Source organism: Drosophila arizonae, chromosome 3 (genome assembly GCF_054131065.1).
Source record: "Drosophila arizonae isolate 15081-1271.41 chromosome 3, UAZ_ARI_1.0, whole genome shotgun sequence".
NCBI lineage: Eukaryota > Metazoa > Arthropoda > Insecta > Diptera > Drosophilidae > Drosophila > Drosophila arizonae.
The window spans coordinates 23607132-23624113 of record NC_142923.1 but is presented as its reverse complement, the minus strand read 5'-3'; the positions used below and the strand labels follow the sequence as shown (position 1 = coordinate 23624113).

Below are 16982 nucleotides of genomic sequence, written 5' to 3'. Positions count from 1 at the left end.
CATGGCCGCCGCAGCTGCAGGACGTGTGGTGAGCGGGCGGGTAGCCGGTCGCCCAGCTGGTGAGCGTGCCAAACGATTTAATTACAAATAAAGTAATTTTTAATTGAATAACCGCCAAAGTTGATGGAAAAACGCAAACTCCACACAGCAAACCAGCACAGCCTGGCCACGCCCATGCCCCAGCACGCCTCTCTGATCGATTTGCAGTTTCGTCGCTGATGCAAACAGCGTGCAAAATGCGCATCAGCCTCAGCGTAAAGTCGGCCTGCACTATTTGTTGTTGGCAGCCGAAGCCAACGCCTCACTGACCGTAACATCATTCGCACCACTGTGCGTGCCAACATTTGTTGTATGTCCATGTGCGTGTGCGTGTGTGAGAGTGTGTATGTGTGTGTATATGTGTGGACATTAATTTTGCCACTTTTCCGCCCTTTGCATGAGCTGCATCGGAGTTTATATTGATATCTCGAATGCTCTGCAACGCATCAGGATAATACAAAATAATATTTTGTATTTTAATTTTTATTTTTTATATTTCATATTTTATATTTTATATTTTATATTTTATATTTTATATTTTAAATTTTATAATTTATTTTTATATTTTATATTTTATATTTTATATTTTATATTTTATATTTTGTTTTATATTTTATATTTATATTATATATCAATACTGAATTATGTAATATTTTTACTGCTAAAACAAATAAAAAAATAATTATTAATAACATATTTGTATAATTTTAAAAATATATTTTAATTTTAATTATAACCTGCCCAAATACTAAATATATTTGCACACTCTTTTCATAAATATAGAGAAGTCAATTAGTTACGTATAAATCACATCCCATTCAACTCTAGAGCATTCAATAGTCGTTAGGGCCTCAGCTATTCAGCATTGTCTCTTCCCAGCAGTTGATTTTTTTCCACAATTTGCAGTCGCTTCTTTTTCGCTGCGCTTATTTGCAATTGCATCATCGATTTAATTGCAAATTAATTGCTTCATCATTGGCTCGCGCATGGGCATCATCAGAGCCAGGGTCTGTCGTTGACGTTGGTGCTGACGATGGCGCTGGCCTCGATTTAGCCCACCATAAGTGAAAGCTTCAGCTTTTGCTCTCCAGCCCGCTCGGCTCGGGGCAAAGTCATCATTGGATGCGAGCAGCTGCCTTTTATTTTTACATTTCACGCCGGACGCTGCATTACTTTGTAATTATTGTGGCAAATGGTTTGTTTGCATATTGATTACAGCTGCAAAAAGGCAGGCGTGCTCCCCGCCCCACCTAACGCCCTGCCTACCTCTTTATCCATGTCCCCGCCCATGAGCGTATCTGCACATTGGCCACATAAGGCGCCGCTGTTCTGTCAATGCGCATTAGCTTCGAGCTGGAGTGGAGGATGCAATCGCGATTCAGGTCACTCAGAGGCGCCAGTTGAGCTCACTTCTTCAACTTCCAATGCTAATAAACCAGCTGCGGCATCGGGTTTAACTGCAATTGCATTATCAGCACTCACAATGAATGCAAAGAACTTAGAGAACTAACTTTTGTTACTAGCTCAACTCAAAAGATTGAAATGAATCAGAGTATTTCCAAGAATACCGCAAGCTAAGGTTGGCCAATCAATCGATAGCTCTTTTGCTAGAGTTGTTTACGTTATCGATAACACGCAGCTGTCGGAATGTTCAATAAATTTTGCCATCATATCATGAATGCCCTTAAGCTTGTTTCAAATATTATATTTGATGCAGAATCCAGTTTTACAACTCTTTAGAGGCGTGGCAGTCATTTACTCTCAGTGCCTATCACAATCGAACGAATGGAAATTTGATAATAATTCTCTCACGATACACGACAGTCTCGAGTATGAAAATACAATAAAACGTCAAATCCTCAGCATACCCTGACAAGCTCAACTCTTTAATAATATTTCATAGTAAAATATGTATATAAATTTCTTTAATTAAAATTTGATACCCCCATACGCCAAAATACTTCATAAAAAAAAAAGAATAACAATAACTAAACATAAACAAAATAAATAATTAAAAATGTTAAATACAACGATTGATCAATTGATAAAGTGTCCCATATAAATAAAATAAATAAATATATATATTTTTAAATTTAAATTATTATTCAGTTATTCTGTTTTTATTACTAAAATTAAAATTTTTAAACTTATTGAGCTAAGCAGCTGGAATATTGGATAAATAATATAAAAATATATTTTAGAAAATAAAAATAAAAAAATTAAGTTCAGACTTTAAAAATATTAAATATATTATTTAATTATTTCTTAATTGTACATATAGCTAAAAAGTGATATAATCTAAAAAGATATAATCTTAGGTATTTTTTAAGATTTGTATGAATATAACATTTATTATAATCATAGATCTTCATTTAAATTATATATACACTTTTTTTCCATTCATATAATATTATATAATATCCACAGGCATTTATTTCTTATAGATCTTTATTTAAATATTATGTAATATACACAGGAATTTATTTTCTTCAATTTTTTATTTATATATACATATTTATATACGGCAATCTTTTTTGTACCAATATCTTTCATAGAATTTAGCTAAAAGGAAATTTTCGCTTTGGGCAGCGAACTTTTTTTTTCTGTCTGCTCAATCAAATTTAAGAAAATTGCCCAGCGTGTAGTGGGCAATGCGGGAGTAATGGAATTTAGAGCGCCAATTGCATTGCAAAAGTAGCCACAACTGGCGGCAGTTGCAACAAAGAGCGTGTCCTGCCAGCGCCTGCAGGACATGAGCATAGACACAGACAGCCGGGTGAAATGCAGGCAGGACTGCAGACAGGCAGGACTGCAGGCAGGCACATCATAAAGGCAGCACAAAAAATTTGCGGTTGATGCATTTTTATGAAGCATAGCGCCAAATGGACGTGGACGAGGTTCGTCTTGGTATGCGTGTGCTGGTGTGTGTGTGTGTGTGTGAGTGCAAGAAAATATAATAATAAACTAGAAAAATGACAAAAGACATGTTAAAAGCACACGCGCACACACACACAGACACAAATGCACACCCACTGGATGGCTGACAGGCAACAAAAGTAGACAGGCAGCACTTTTGGATAGGCTGTGAGCGAGGGAGAGAGAGACAGAGAGAGAGAGAGAGAGAGGGAGGGAGAGACAAGCGCTTGCTGCAAAGATTTACACGACGATAGAGGAAAGGCAAAAATAAAAAAAGGAGGCGAAAGAGGCGTGTAAAGTGCCGCCAAGCTAAAAAATATTTGCACAACAATGGAAGCCACACAGAAAAGAACGAGGCAACACAAAATACAAGCTCTAAATAAAAATAAAAAGCGAAAGAAACACATAAGAAAGAAAGAAGTGAGAGAGAGAGAGAGAAGAAGAAGCAGTAACAGAAGCTGGCAGCTGGCAGTTGGCTGTTGGCAGTTGGTTGGGTTAGCGCCCGGGTAGTAGTAAAATGTAAGTAGCTATAAAATATGAATATAATAGAGCACATCACATCATAATGCGCCCGCAGCGTATGCAGCTATGCATGGGACAGCGGAGAGAAGGGGGCTGGGTAAGCTTTTGGCCGGGTAGTTGATTAAATCTGTGAAGTGATCGAAGTGACATGCATGAACACGACAAGGACACTTGAGGCGCCGCTTGCATAATGCCGTTAGTGCTACTTTGACGATGACAATGAAGTAGAAGCTGTAGCTAAAACTGAAGTGCGAGTGGCAGTGGCAGTGGGCGTGGAAGTGGGCGTGGTAGCTGCAGTTGAAGTTGTGCATGCAGAGAGCCGTGCGAAAAACTTCCGCCAATGTGAATGAATAGTTCATTGAATCGATGGTAAATCGCGTGTGGGAGACTTTATGAGACTGTTAAACTGATGAAGTATGCAACACAGTTGCCGAGTGCAGGCTCTGCGGCTACACGACATAAGTTGCTCACACATTAGTATTAAAAAACTGTCTTCATAAATGGGCAACTCAATCGAATATGTCTGTGTTAAAAATTGGGCGTGTCTACTGAAGTTTTATGGAACTAACTGAGCTTCTGCTGTTGGCAGAGCTCGAATTTCTATATTTTATTGAGAAACTTGATATAATAATCATGAGAAATTGCTAGACAAATAAAAGTAGATCGCAGCTTATCGACTTGTAAGCCTGTGTGAGCATTTTGATAAATGATACTCACATCCTAAAGGCGCTGCGCGGAGATCTATTTCATATTCGTGTTAAGCCATTAAATATTATATTTTAATTCTTTAATTCTTACATTAGTATTAATTTATAATATTTATTCTACTCTCTATAATTAAACAGCCACTAATATGTGAATGACAATTTCAGAGAGCTGCCGGATCTAACTTCTTAAACTATTACCGTTTCAGCATTATGCATTATAAGCGAAAAAAATAGATTTTTTACTAAAATAATGAGTGTATAATTTCAACAAGATCTTTGAAATCTCAAAAGAAAGTAGAAAATGATATTGAAAAAGTGACGAAGAGTGACAGATAAAGAAAGAAATAAAGAGAGGGATAGAGATAGATAGGTATATAGGTAGATAGATAGATAAAGATAGAGAGAGAGAGAGAGAGAGAGAGAAAACACTCATTAGTGAGTAACTGAGTGAAGGTTAGAGTGATAGAGAGAGAGAGAGAGAGAGAGAGAGAGAGAGAGAGAGAGAGAGAGAGAAAGAGAGAGAGAAAGAGAGAGAGAGAGTGGGATATTTATTTATTTATCAAACTTTTCGCATTGCGGCTCGGAAAGTATTGGTGAATTACTAATACGATACTATAGTAAGGGAAGAAAAAAGGGAATCTCATACACAATTAAATTCCATTCCTCAAGCTTTTCCTTCTACACTTTATTTATAAATAAAAATTTTGACAAAGAAAACAAAAAACCGAGAAAGTCATTGACTACCAAATATTAAAAATAGCTCAGCTAAGCAGTAGCTAACCATAACAATAAATTTGTATTAAAATTTTAGTATAATTGTTAAATATTGTTCAAGAGAAATAAAGCACAAACAATATGTATGTAATACATAAATGTATGTATATATTTCAATCGAGGGCAAAGATTAGATAAATGTAAACTTGGAGCTGAATGTCTGCGTCTTGTATTGCAACGTGGAGCCTCAAGGCCAACGATGAACAGCCGATAGTTGGTGAAAATCACCTGTTCGGCCTGTATGTCTTCCTGTTTTTCAGCTGAGTGCCCAATCAATAATCAAACAAACAAACAACACGAAATGCAGGAGCTGCTGCAGTGGCAGTCGCTGCAGTGGAAGCCAACGCCTATATCAACACCTTGAATGGCCAACAAAGGAGCTGATGGAGCGAAGGGGCGAAGGGGCGGAGTGAAATGGGGTTAGGGGGTGGTAAGGGAAACTGTATCTGGCAGCGTCTGGCGGGCAAAATGTTATGCATTATATAGAAAGACTATATATGGGCAAGCATTAACGCCATGGAGCGTGGCCATCAGGAAGTTGCACAATCGGCCCAGCCATCAGCCCCGGGAGCCAGCGCGTCCGCCCAGTCAGTCCAGTCAGCCGAGTCAGCCAGCCAGGCAGTTAGCCAAGCAGCCGGCGGCATCAACGTCGTCCGTATGCATTGAAGTCAGCTCGGCTCGAAGTTGAAGTCAGTCAGCGCGTCAATAAGTTGGACACAAAAGCGTTGTATGTTCAGTTGCTGTGTGTGCGCGTGTATGTGTGTGTATGTGTGTAGCATAATTTTGTGGAGGCGAGACATCTCCCAGGGCAAACAGGACGCACAGGACGTTATACAAAGGCCAACGGAGCGAGCCAGCCGCTCGCCTGGCCACAGGCCTGGAAAGGTGCAGGCGAGAGAGAGGCTGAGAGAGAGGGTGAGGGCAGCGAGTGCCAATGACGCGTTGCGGTTTATTACCAATGCCATTGTATACTTTATGGCGTTGCCAAAGTAAATGGGCGTGGCCCTGCCATTTGGGGGTCCGGGCAGGGCAGCAAGTATGACATTACGTGTGCAAATGTGCGGGGGGCGACTGAATGTGTGTGAGTGTGTGTGCGGGTGTGTGTGTTGACTTTTAACTTAAATAAATTTGCTCTTGCAGGCACTGCATAATGTATATTGCAGCGATAAGGGCAACGGGCAATGTGAGCGGGCTGGTAAAATGACAGACGGAGCGGGACGGGGGAATGCATGATGGCATTGGGTTGATAAAAAAGGCAAAAAAGAAAAACACTTGCCAATTCAATTTAATATGCATCCAAATTTCATAAGTTGTGGCAAGTGAAGAAAAAAAAAAAAAAAAAACAAGTAAGAACGTTGCAGTCGGGCGTTACCGACTGCGGAATACTCATTCACATCCCATCAACAATTTAGTAGTTAAGTTTCGTTCTAATACTGTATAATATACAGGTTTTTCCGATTTGCCACGCCCCAACTGGGCGTAGACACCTCATTTTTGGTCAGTTTTTAGAAAGAGATAACGTTACCCTAACTGCAAAGTTTGAATGCTTACCCTAAAAAAATGTGAAAATTACAGGGTATTTTTCGATATGCCACGCCCCTAAAGAGGCGTAAAAATCGGGGAATCGATAGAGGAGGCTACCAGTAACTCAACTATCCAAATTTGAAGCTTCTAGCTATTATACTTTAGGAGATATAAACTTTTGCGGTTTGCCACGCCCCCTGTGGGCGGACATATATTCGACAAAATTTTTGGTCTTGGGTGATCAGTCCGAGTATATATACAAAATTTGAGGTCTCTGCCATCAATAGTGTCCAAAATATAGGAGAATTTAAAAAATCACTATATCTTCAGGTCCGATTTGCCACGCCCCCAACGGGCGTAGACTTATAATTTATCTTCAGACTTTATAGAATCATACCATTAGCTGACGTGCAAAATTTCAGCATTCTAGGTTTACAACTTTAGGAGATACAGTTTTATCCGATTTGCCACGCCCCCAATGGGCGTAGATATATCCGCCATAGCTTGTGATCTTGGGTGGTCAACGCGGACCTACATACCAAGTTTCAGCTTTCTAGCTCTTCAACAAACATGATTTCTGGTATATCGGAAAATGCATTTTCCGATTTGCCACGCCCCTAGTGGGCGGATCGGGAAAATTTTAACACTTTATAAATCGGAGATATACACGAGTATGTGTTCCAAATTTCAAGTCTCTAGCTTCAATAGCGCCGAAATAGATTGCGTTCATACGGACAGACGGACAGACGGACAGACGGACGGACGGACAGACGGACAGACGGACAGACGGACGGACAGCAAGACGGACATTGCACAAAACCAATATACTGATTCACTTTCGTGAATGAGTATAAAAAAAAAAGGAAAAACATGAAATGATAATAATTAAGGGTTTTCGATATTAAATTTGAAGTACTTGATTGACTTTTAAAGAGGTGCGGTAGAGTGAAGTTTAACAAGTAGAACTTGCTGCTCTTTGTGCTTGAATTAATTATATATTCACACACTTATATTCCTGTTTGATCAAGTCATTCTCAAGGCTCATTTCGCTTTCTGGACTTCTGCATCCTTCTGCATTTAATGCCATTTAATTATTAAGAGATGCGGTTTGATGATGTTTTATAAAATGTTCATTCTTGCATAGATATTTATAACGATGTTTCAAATGTTGAGCAAAACAACTGATTTATTCATTTCTGAAAACTTCAATTTTTAACATATTTCTTTTCTATATTTTATAATTTATAAAACAAGTATAATTTTGAAAAAAAAAAAAAAAATGTTCATTTATATATATATATATATATATATATATATATATATATATAGAAAACAAATGCTACAAAATGCGTCCTCAGCCTGCAGCTGTAGTTGGGTTTAAAATATTTGTATGGATTGAAGAAATTATTGTATTTGTTTGGGAATTAATAATAAATTTATTTATCAAAGCAAAATTAAAAACTATTTTTTATAATTTTTGGCTTGATAAATTCTATGGACTTTTTATGTTGAGTATTATTCATTGAACTTAAATCGTTGGGGATTGAATGCTTACAACATTTGGCTTTCATCACGAATACAAATTGATTTGATCCATAAACGCAAATCAATATTTTAATACCCTGAACCCATTGAAAATAGGAAATCAGGGATAATGGTTTTGTTAAGTTTTTCTCTAAATATCGATAACTACTCTCGATATTTTATTATCGATTAAAAACCTTATAGAAAGCTAGTTATTTAATTATATATTCTACACCTTTAAAGCTAGAGCTTCCAAATTTTAAATGTGGACCTATATATATTTTATACAGTTTAGATTTTTGTTGTAATTTACCCCCCACTCCTATTTCCACCCCTTCACCCTCACCTTTGTGAAAAGCGTATTTCAAACACTAGATACTTGTGCTTTTTAATGTTCATACATTTGAACATTATGATTATGTTCTGAAAGTTTCACGTCTAGAAATTAAATTATTCAACAAATAAATTCTTATAATGTTGCCCACACTGCAGCGCAGCCCAAGCGCAGTCGCTGCTTATTGCACAGTTAGCAGAGCGCGTTATAATACGTACGTGTGTATGTATGTGTGCCGAAAAGAAGTGCAGACTGATTAGAATATCAGATTAGAGGGTTCAGGGTATGTCCCAGTCGAGCATTCTCGACTAGAGTCTTCTTACTTGCTTTTTTTTTTATAATTTATTAAAAAAAAAAAAAAAAAATGTTAACAAATAAAATAAGGCAGCAGTCGAAAATGTTATGAATTTAAAGAGTTTTGAATTTAATAAGTATATTATATTATATTAATAATAATAATATACTAATTCGTTTTTTAAATAATACGATAAGCATGAGAAAAATTGTAATATATTTAACTGAGCATCTAACTTAATTTTTCCCAACTTAATTATGCGAAAAACTACTGAATAACTTATTTATATTTTTCTGGTCTGTGATGGTGTGGTATTTAGCATTAAATCTGAATTTTTTTTAGCCATTTTTATTCTATCTTTTATTATATATCTTTTTTACAAATTTATTTCTCTGCCTGCGCTCACCCCCCTTGGTGTAGTCCATCTTATTCTAAGCTCTATTACTTATTTTATATTGCAAATTCGTTCAACTATAGCTGTGACTGCCCTCGCCCTCACACACACACACACACGCACATACAAATGTATTCACAGTGGTGTCGTTTTGTATTCGCACAACTTGATTTCCTCAGCTCTCCGTTGCTGTTGCTGCCTGCATTTTGATGTGCGTGTTAATTTTATTTGCAGTTTTATTTTCGTTTGCGTTTACTTCAATGGCCTTTTTGCTCTGTTGACCATTGGCCATTGGCCCGCTGGCTGTTTGGCCGTTTGGCCGCTCCTGTTGATGTTTGTTGCCTCTGCTACATTTGTGGCATTTTAGTTGAGTGCATTTTAAGTGCCGCCAGGCCAGACTCTTCGCTGTTGCTGGTCTTTCAAGGTTATTGGCCACGCCTACGTCCACTGCAGGAAGAGCAACAAATTATTCTGTTATTATTTACGTTTACCCAGTTGGCCAGCGGCTCTCTTGACTTTAAGTCTAGACACGACACGACTTGAAGCAAAGCTCTCAAATATGCCATAAATATTTCAAATGCAACAAAGTCACATTACGCATACGCCGCGTGGGCGCTGCAGAAGAAAAGTTGAGCAAAAGCAGCGTAGTTGATTTCTCCTAGATACATGAAATTTTAATTCAATTATTGCGTCTCAATATTCTCATGAATTTCCTGCTCTTATAAAATAGTAAATAAATCATTTAGCATAACATTTCCACTGACATTTCGTACAATTCCGCTGTCAATCTGGATCAATTTGGTTCAAGACCGTCGTCAAGCAATGGAAAGGTGTATCCAGGTCGTACATAAATAATAAATATAGATTTAACTTGGACCGTTTGATTCCTTAAGCTGCTTGTAAACCTGAAGGTTTTGTGGGCGGGAGGGAGCTGGCAGACGAGCCAAATGAAGCCGCAGTTTTCTTGCCAAAGAAGCATTTTTTAATTAGACAAAACTTTCACCTGCAGCTGTTGCCGTATTTAAGGCAGTCGAAAGTCTGGGGAGCTGCTGTGCGGACTCCTTCTTCTTTGGTTTCCGTGAGCAGGAGCGGAGAACTCACCTTTTTTTGGGGGGAATTTGACTTTATTTCATACTTACCAAAGTCTTTGGTAACCGACAGCAACTCCAACTCGCAACTCGAACTCGAGCTGGAAACTGCGAACTATGCGCCAGGAGCTCAACTCAAAACAAATTCTCTATCTGTCCGTCTGTCTGTCCGTCTATCTGTCTGTCGCCAAGTGCCGACAGTGACAGCAGTGAAGTCGCCACGCCAAGGACACACTTGACGGAGGACTCCGCAGCGCCGTCGGAGTCGAGCTTCAAGTGCGTCGGAGTTAAATGGAGTCAGCTTATAAAGCAGATACTCCCCGGGCCCAGTGGGTCCCGCTGTACCCTTATTATATTTCATTTGACATTTTTTTGTTCCTTTTTTACCTTTTCTCTTTCGTCAAAAAGTGATACAACAGCACGAAAATGAAGCAGGGCAGGAGTGGAGGGTGGGTGTGGGTGGTAGCTGGTGGCAAAGGAGGCGTGTCAGCCCATTGGGCTTGCTGGCTGTGTGTACATGAATAAGTTAACTACCGCACTAATGTACATTTGATGTACTTTTCTCTTCTGTCAGCACGCTTGGTGCGTTGCCATGAATATTGGAACGGGGTAGGGTCGGAGTAGCGGTAGGGGTAGGGGCACAGCTCAGGTATACAGTTAGCTATTTATATTGAAGCAGCTACTTCGCCAGCTTGTCTCGCTTGACAGCTGCCACGAGGCTGTCGTTCTCGGTCTCTGCGCCTCCGCAGCGCATCGAAGGCGTATTGAAGTGGAAGTAGAAGGCGAAGTGGAAGTGGAAGTGTTCTGCCAAAAGTTGCTTTCTGTTTTGTTGTCTGACTTACGGATGTGCTGGGTTGCCTTCTGTCAGGCGGACAGTGTAGCAAAAGCAGCAAAAAATTGAGGAAAATTTGTATTAATTAATTAGCTTTAGTAAATGTTCATAATTATTTTCTCTATATTAACTATATACTTATATACATTTAATACATTAATCATGAATCATTCATAGCCTACTCGCATGCTACTTTAATGTAATCTGACGCCTCTCAATTGATTTCTTTGGGACAATCCTTCCACAGGCCACTCGCTTTGGCAGAGTCTGAATTAGAGATGATATAGATGGAATCGAGTCAGGTAAGCTAACATTTATACCTCTAACTCTAAACTCTAAATATGTATTTAATATTTGCTTTGACAATTCCTTCTGTTTTATCTTATACATATGTAGAGAATATATAGAGAATTTTTTACTCCACTTTTTATTTCAGCTGAAATGTATTTGAATTTGCTTTGCCCCACTGTGACCGCGAGCATTTAGAGCATTCCATATTTGTTAGATTTATCAAGTTATATTCAATTTCCCTGGTTTTCACTTGACTTCCCTGCATGCGTGCCCCGTGCCTCACCTGGTGCCTTCTCCTGATTTTGTCACCCAAACGACAATGGCAACACGTTTATTAGCTACCCACTGCGAGACGCCGTTTGCGTCCTGCGCCTACTTTCTCAACTGCGCTTTCGAAATTTCCAAATCAAATTAACTTGCTTTCATTTGAGGCGAAGGCGAAGTAGAATGCGAAGTAAAGGCAAAGGTAAAGGCAAAAGCAAAGGAAAGGCAAAGGCGAATGCGAATGCGAGTGTGAATTTGAGTGCAAAGAAGCGTAGCATACATTTCGGGGCACTTACATCCTGTCGTGGGCGTGGGCGTGGGCGTGGGCGTGCTTTGTCGTCCTCTTCTTCAGCTGCGTCATTTTCGTTTTTCTTTTCTTTTTTTTTCAATCTATATGTGAAATTCACTTTTGTTGCTACATTTTTGTTCATTTCCTTTGCGTAACTGAAAACCTGCATCAAGCAAGCAGCCTGCAACTAGTCGAATGCTCAGAGTACGCCGGCAGCACAGCAGCAGAGCTGCCTTTGCCATTGGGTATTAAGTTTCAGAGACAGCTGTGTTGGTTTGTTGAGGCTGTCGCAAAAACTCATTTTTATTAAAATTTGTTTGCAATTACAGATGGAGCAAAAAGCATAGACAGTCAGATGAATAACACAGAGAGAAATGACAAAAAAATTAAAGCTCTCAGCTCGCTGCTAATTTTCATTTTGCTACCATCTAGAATTTCCGAAAGAAATACAAGGATTTAGCTAAATTTAATTATTGATTTCAAATTCTGCGAATACTTCAGGAAAATAATTGACATTGCAAAATTATTAATGAGTTTTTGATGAGTCTTCAAAGCTAAATTCATATGTGTGTGTGACAGACAATACAATTAATTCTACGAATTTTAAAATAACATTTCTAGTCTGTCAAAGCTGAATATTAGCTAATCTGCTACCAGGTGTCTTTGCTATGCTTTAATATTTAAATTTATTTATATATTATTAGTTGATATCAAATAAAAACTAATTTTAAATTTATTATGATATCAATTAGAAGGAAAATATATAAATATTCAAGCTGAATCTCTCAGTAGCTAAAATAACTAACTAATAATATCTCTTGACTCTGAAGAGGGAATATATCAAAATATAATACAGTATAATATAGAAGTTTCAGTGGCAAACAGAATAAAATTATATACATAGAACGGATGCAAACAAACATGAAATTAATTTACGTATTTAGAAAAGAATTTCTTTTGTGGATATCTGTGCATCATATTAGAATGGATGGTATTTAAATGTCAATCCTTTTTTATGGAGTAAGGGGATGTTTAGTCTAGGTTGTCTCACATACGTCCAATTGTCTTTATGAAACCGTTTAACCCGCCTTAAAGGTCTGGGAGTAAAACTCTGTCAAGTCTCTGTCTCTGACTGTTTATAATTAGTTGGATTGAAATTGGTCCGTAGACGAGTTAGTTCAGTATTAGTTTTCAGTCGTTTATTATGTGTTGCAATCATGAATTCATCTCAAGCTAACTTTATTTCATGGCTAGATATTAAGTTTATCTTTTTGGATCTCTTCATATTACATTTATCCCCTTGACTCTTCCACTAATATAAGACAGCTTCTGTTAGTTTTAATGTGCCTGTGTGTACTGTCACTTGGATTACCTTAAATTCACTTTATTACAAATCTCATGCAGCATATGTTTACCTACCATTCCCCCCCTCCAGGCCTACACACACACACACACGCTCAGTCAGAAGTCACGAAGTAACATTTACGCGTCTGCGGTTATTTTGCTTAATTTATGTTGTAATTATTTTGTTTTGCAGTTGCCCTCACCCAGTCCCCCCCTCCCTGCTCGTCTTCCACTTCTGCAGCTCCGTGTTCGCGTCAGTGCAAGGCGCGCGTTATAAATATTTGCTTATAAATGTCTTACACTTTGTTCAAGTGCGCGCTCTTGTAGGAGTATGTGCGTATATATGTGTGTGTGCGTGTGAGTGTGTGTGCTTGTCGGTGTGAAGTGTGTGTAAATACCCGAAACAGCCAAGCACAAAAGTTGCGCCTGCTGCTCAGCTCAATGTACAGCAAAAGTGACAGAGGAAAGGAGTGAGAGAGAGAGAGAGAGGGGCATGAGGGAATGTGAAATGGGCTGTATGTGTGTGTTGGTAGGTGTGTCCTTTGTAGCCATGTTTGTTTGCAAATAAATACAATTCGAAGTGTACTTTATGGCAACGCTTATGTCGTACTAATTAAATGTCACTCATACGCACTGTGCGCCGCCGCCGCCGCCGCCGCTGCCACTACAGCTGCGCCTACAAACGCCGCTGCAGCTGCCTGAACCGGACTTCAAAAATGAAATGTATGACTAAATTGCATGCTGTGCCCGTTGTGCATGCCAACCATAACTTTTGCAATTGACATGTGAGTGTGTGTGTATGGCAGGGAGCTAACAGGGGAGGCGTGACAGCTCGACTAGCTATTGATGACAAGAGCTGCTGCACTGGCATTGAAATGGCGTGCAAATGGCTAATTAATAGCCAGACTTGTTTCCTTCTTGTCTGTCTAAGCTGTTATTGAGCAATGCTCGCATACGATTTACGATTGGGCGTTTGATAACACTGGACAGATGGGAGAGGTAAATATAAAAAAATTATCAAAAAAAAAAAAAAAGCAGTCAGTAAACAATATTAAAAAATACTTCTGAAATGAAGTTCTATCTGGAATTAGTCTATCATTGCCATTTCAAATATATTTTAGGGTATAACAACTTTGTCAGAATTTATATTACAGACAGAAAGGGGCGTAGCGCTATTAAGAATATAATTCTTGGTCATTTTTATATTGAATAAAATGTTAAACCAACAATTGTATGTACTTTTAAATTTATATAACATTTTATATTATAAATATAAACTATTTATAAAAAACCAAAATGGAAAAATTAATTAATTAAATTTTTTTTAAAGTATTTTATTTATGAAATAATTTTATCAAATTTCAAATTCAATTCAATTCAAAAGTAATTATAAAATTTATTTCTGATTACTGCATTAAATAAAAAAGTATTTAATATATATATTAACTTTTTATAATCATATTTTTTAATATTTTTAGTTAATATTTTTAAATACATATATTTACTAAAGACATAAATTCACTCACTGAAACCTAAGCTTCAATGGTCTTAATATCTACAGAAAATACCAAAAAAAAAAAAAAAAAAAAAAAAAAAAAAACAAAATACTGAAAGCATGCAAACAGTGCTGCCCATGTGCATGCCGAAGGCTTAAGAGAGCAGCGATGCTTACTTTAAGAGAGCGCTCTCTGCTGCTGCTGTTGATGCTGCTGTTGTTGTGGAGAAAGAAACATGCGCCAAATAACATGCAACAGGGAAGCACGAGGCACGAAGCAGATGCGGGTGCTGCCGTAATATCGGAAATAATACCAGGTAAAAGCATAACGTATGCCCACAATGTTAACTTGACGAAAGGTGAGCACTCTCTCTCTCGCTCGCTCTCTCTCTGTCTACCTGTCTCCCTCGCTCTGCTTCTCTCAGCATTTGTCAAGCGCTCTTTTGGCATCGTTTTGTTTGCTCTGGCGCGTTGAGTAAACACAAAATGGGCAAATTGGCAGACACAGAGCGGCAAACAAACTTTATTATGGGTCATTGTAAAGTGCACTGCAGCACACACGCACACGCACACGCATACACTCACATGTGAGGCTGTCTAAGTGAGCGAATTGAATTGAAGTGCCTATTAGTATGCAATAGATTTTTATCAAGCCGTTGCTCTTTACAGCTCAAATTGTTTGCCTGTAAATTGAGTAAGCATGCCAATTGATACATGTGCAATTATTTAATGGCCCACAATTGCACATCTCACTCACACACACACACACAGACACGCACTCTGTCTCTGCTTCCCTTTCTATTCCTTTTCAGCTTATTCCTTCTTTGATTGCATACTGCATGCGTGTGTGTGTGTGTGAGTGTGTGGAATTCTGTTTGCTGTATTTTGTGCCGCATTATGTGCTATTAATTTTTAAGCCTGCATAATTTTGCCATTTGGCAAAGTCAATGAAGAGAATATGAGAATAATTTGTGGATTTGTAATTTTAATTAGTTTTTGCCAACATCGGAGACTCTGATTGCAGCACAGTTCGCTGGGCTCCAAGGGCTTAAAGTATTTGCCGGTCACTGGAGTGGCCCCTGCTCCAGGGCCAAACGTAAATTTGCATAAATTTGTGGCTAGCTGCTGTTTGGTTGGGTTTGTCAATGTGCTAACCATAAGTGGCATTAACCATAAAGCACTTAAAATGCGTATATACACAAATCGCTCATACGCCCCATTGCACACGGCAACCAACACGTTTCCAATGTAAACGCATGTCTGTCTATATAAGCATATATATGTTTGTATGCGTATGTGTGTGTTTGTATGCAGTCCGGCCAGGTCAGGCCGTTCAACTGCAGCATATCAAGCATATTTGACAAATTATATTGTGTATACAATTTTTAATTATTTTATGCACTGTGTCACAAGCCCTGTATTCGAAACTCATTTTTAAACATATTCGAGGCTTTAAAATTATTGATTACTCAATATTTAATTTTTATAGCTACTTTTTTTTAATTAGCTAATTTTTTTATTATTTATAATATAATATATTTTAATTGTACGTAAGATATGCATAATCTCTCTGATCATTTTTGGAATCTTCGTTTTTTTTTTTATGTCTTTAAATATTTAATCATATTATAAATTTTGTGTATATATTTGATATTTTAACATTTTTCTTTAATTCTGAATTTTCAAGATTCATGAACTAAATTCTTCTACGTTTTATTTTTAATCTAATTACATGTAGGTAATACCTAGCTTGGTTTTATATTTAATGCCTTAGTTCATTTGATTAATACCTAATTTTGTTTTCATTATTTTTTAGTGAATTGTGACTGTAATATTTATTTATAACTTCAATAATGTTGTTTTGTACATATATTTTTTTATTTTTAAAATTATAAGTACTTATGAATATTTGAATATGTGTTTATTACTATTATTATTAAATTTCCATAAATTAATTTGTATTTGCTTTTACTTTTCATAAAATATTTAATTTTTACTTTTATTATAACTTTGTATTATTTAATTCCCATAAATAAATAAGAATAAAATAATATTAATAATATTATATAATTATATTGATTCTTTAAGTTTTTATAGTTTTCATTATCATTCTTAGGTTTTTTCCCAATTGATTCTGGTATAAATTGTATATAATATTTTTTATTTCAGCCCTTATTTATTTAGCTCGGCTTTCATTTCCAACTTTCCATCGTATCTACTTATTGTTAGCCCTTGATCGATTTAATTTTTTCTTGCATGTTTTCTAGGCATGCTTTTCGTTTTATTTAATTCTTACCTTTGTTAAATTCAAGGCCACTGTATTATATTATCATTTTCGTAATAAAATGAA

The 16982-nt window shown here is 37.3% G+C and overlaps 1 long non-coding RNA gene across 1 annotated transcript in view; it reads left to right on the top strand.

Moving 5' to 3' along the window:
* The window catches only part of LOC149269922 (uncharacterized), a 47711-nt gene extending 36482 nt beyond the window's left edge, over window positions 1-11229 (top strand). The window contains exon 3 of the long non-coding RNA XR_016269548.1: window positions 11127-11229. This is a non-coding gene — a long non-coding RNA (uncharacterized LOC149269922). The remainder of the gene's footprint in view (window positions 1-11126) is intronic.
* Window positions 11230-16982: the final 5753 nt, after the last annotated feature.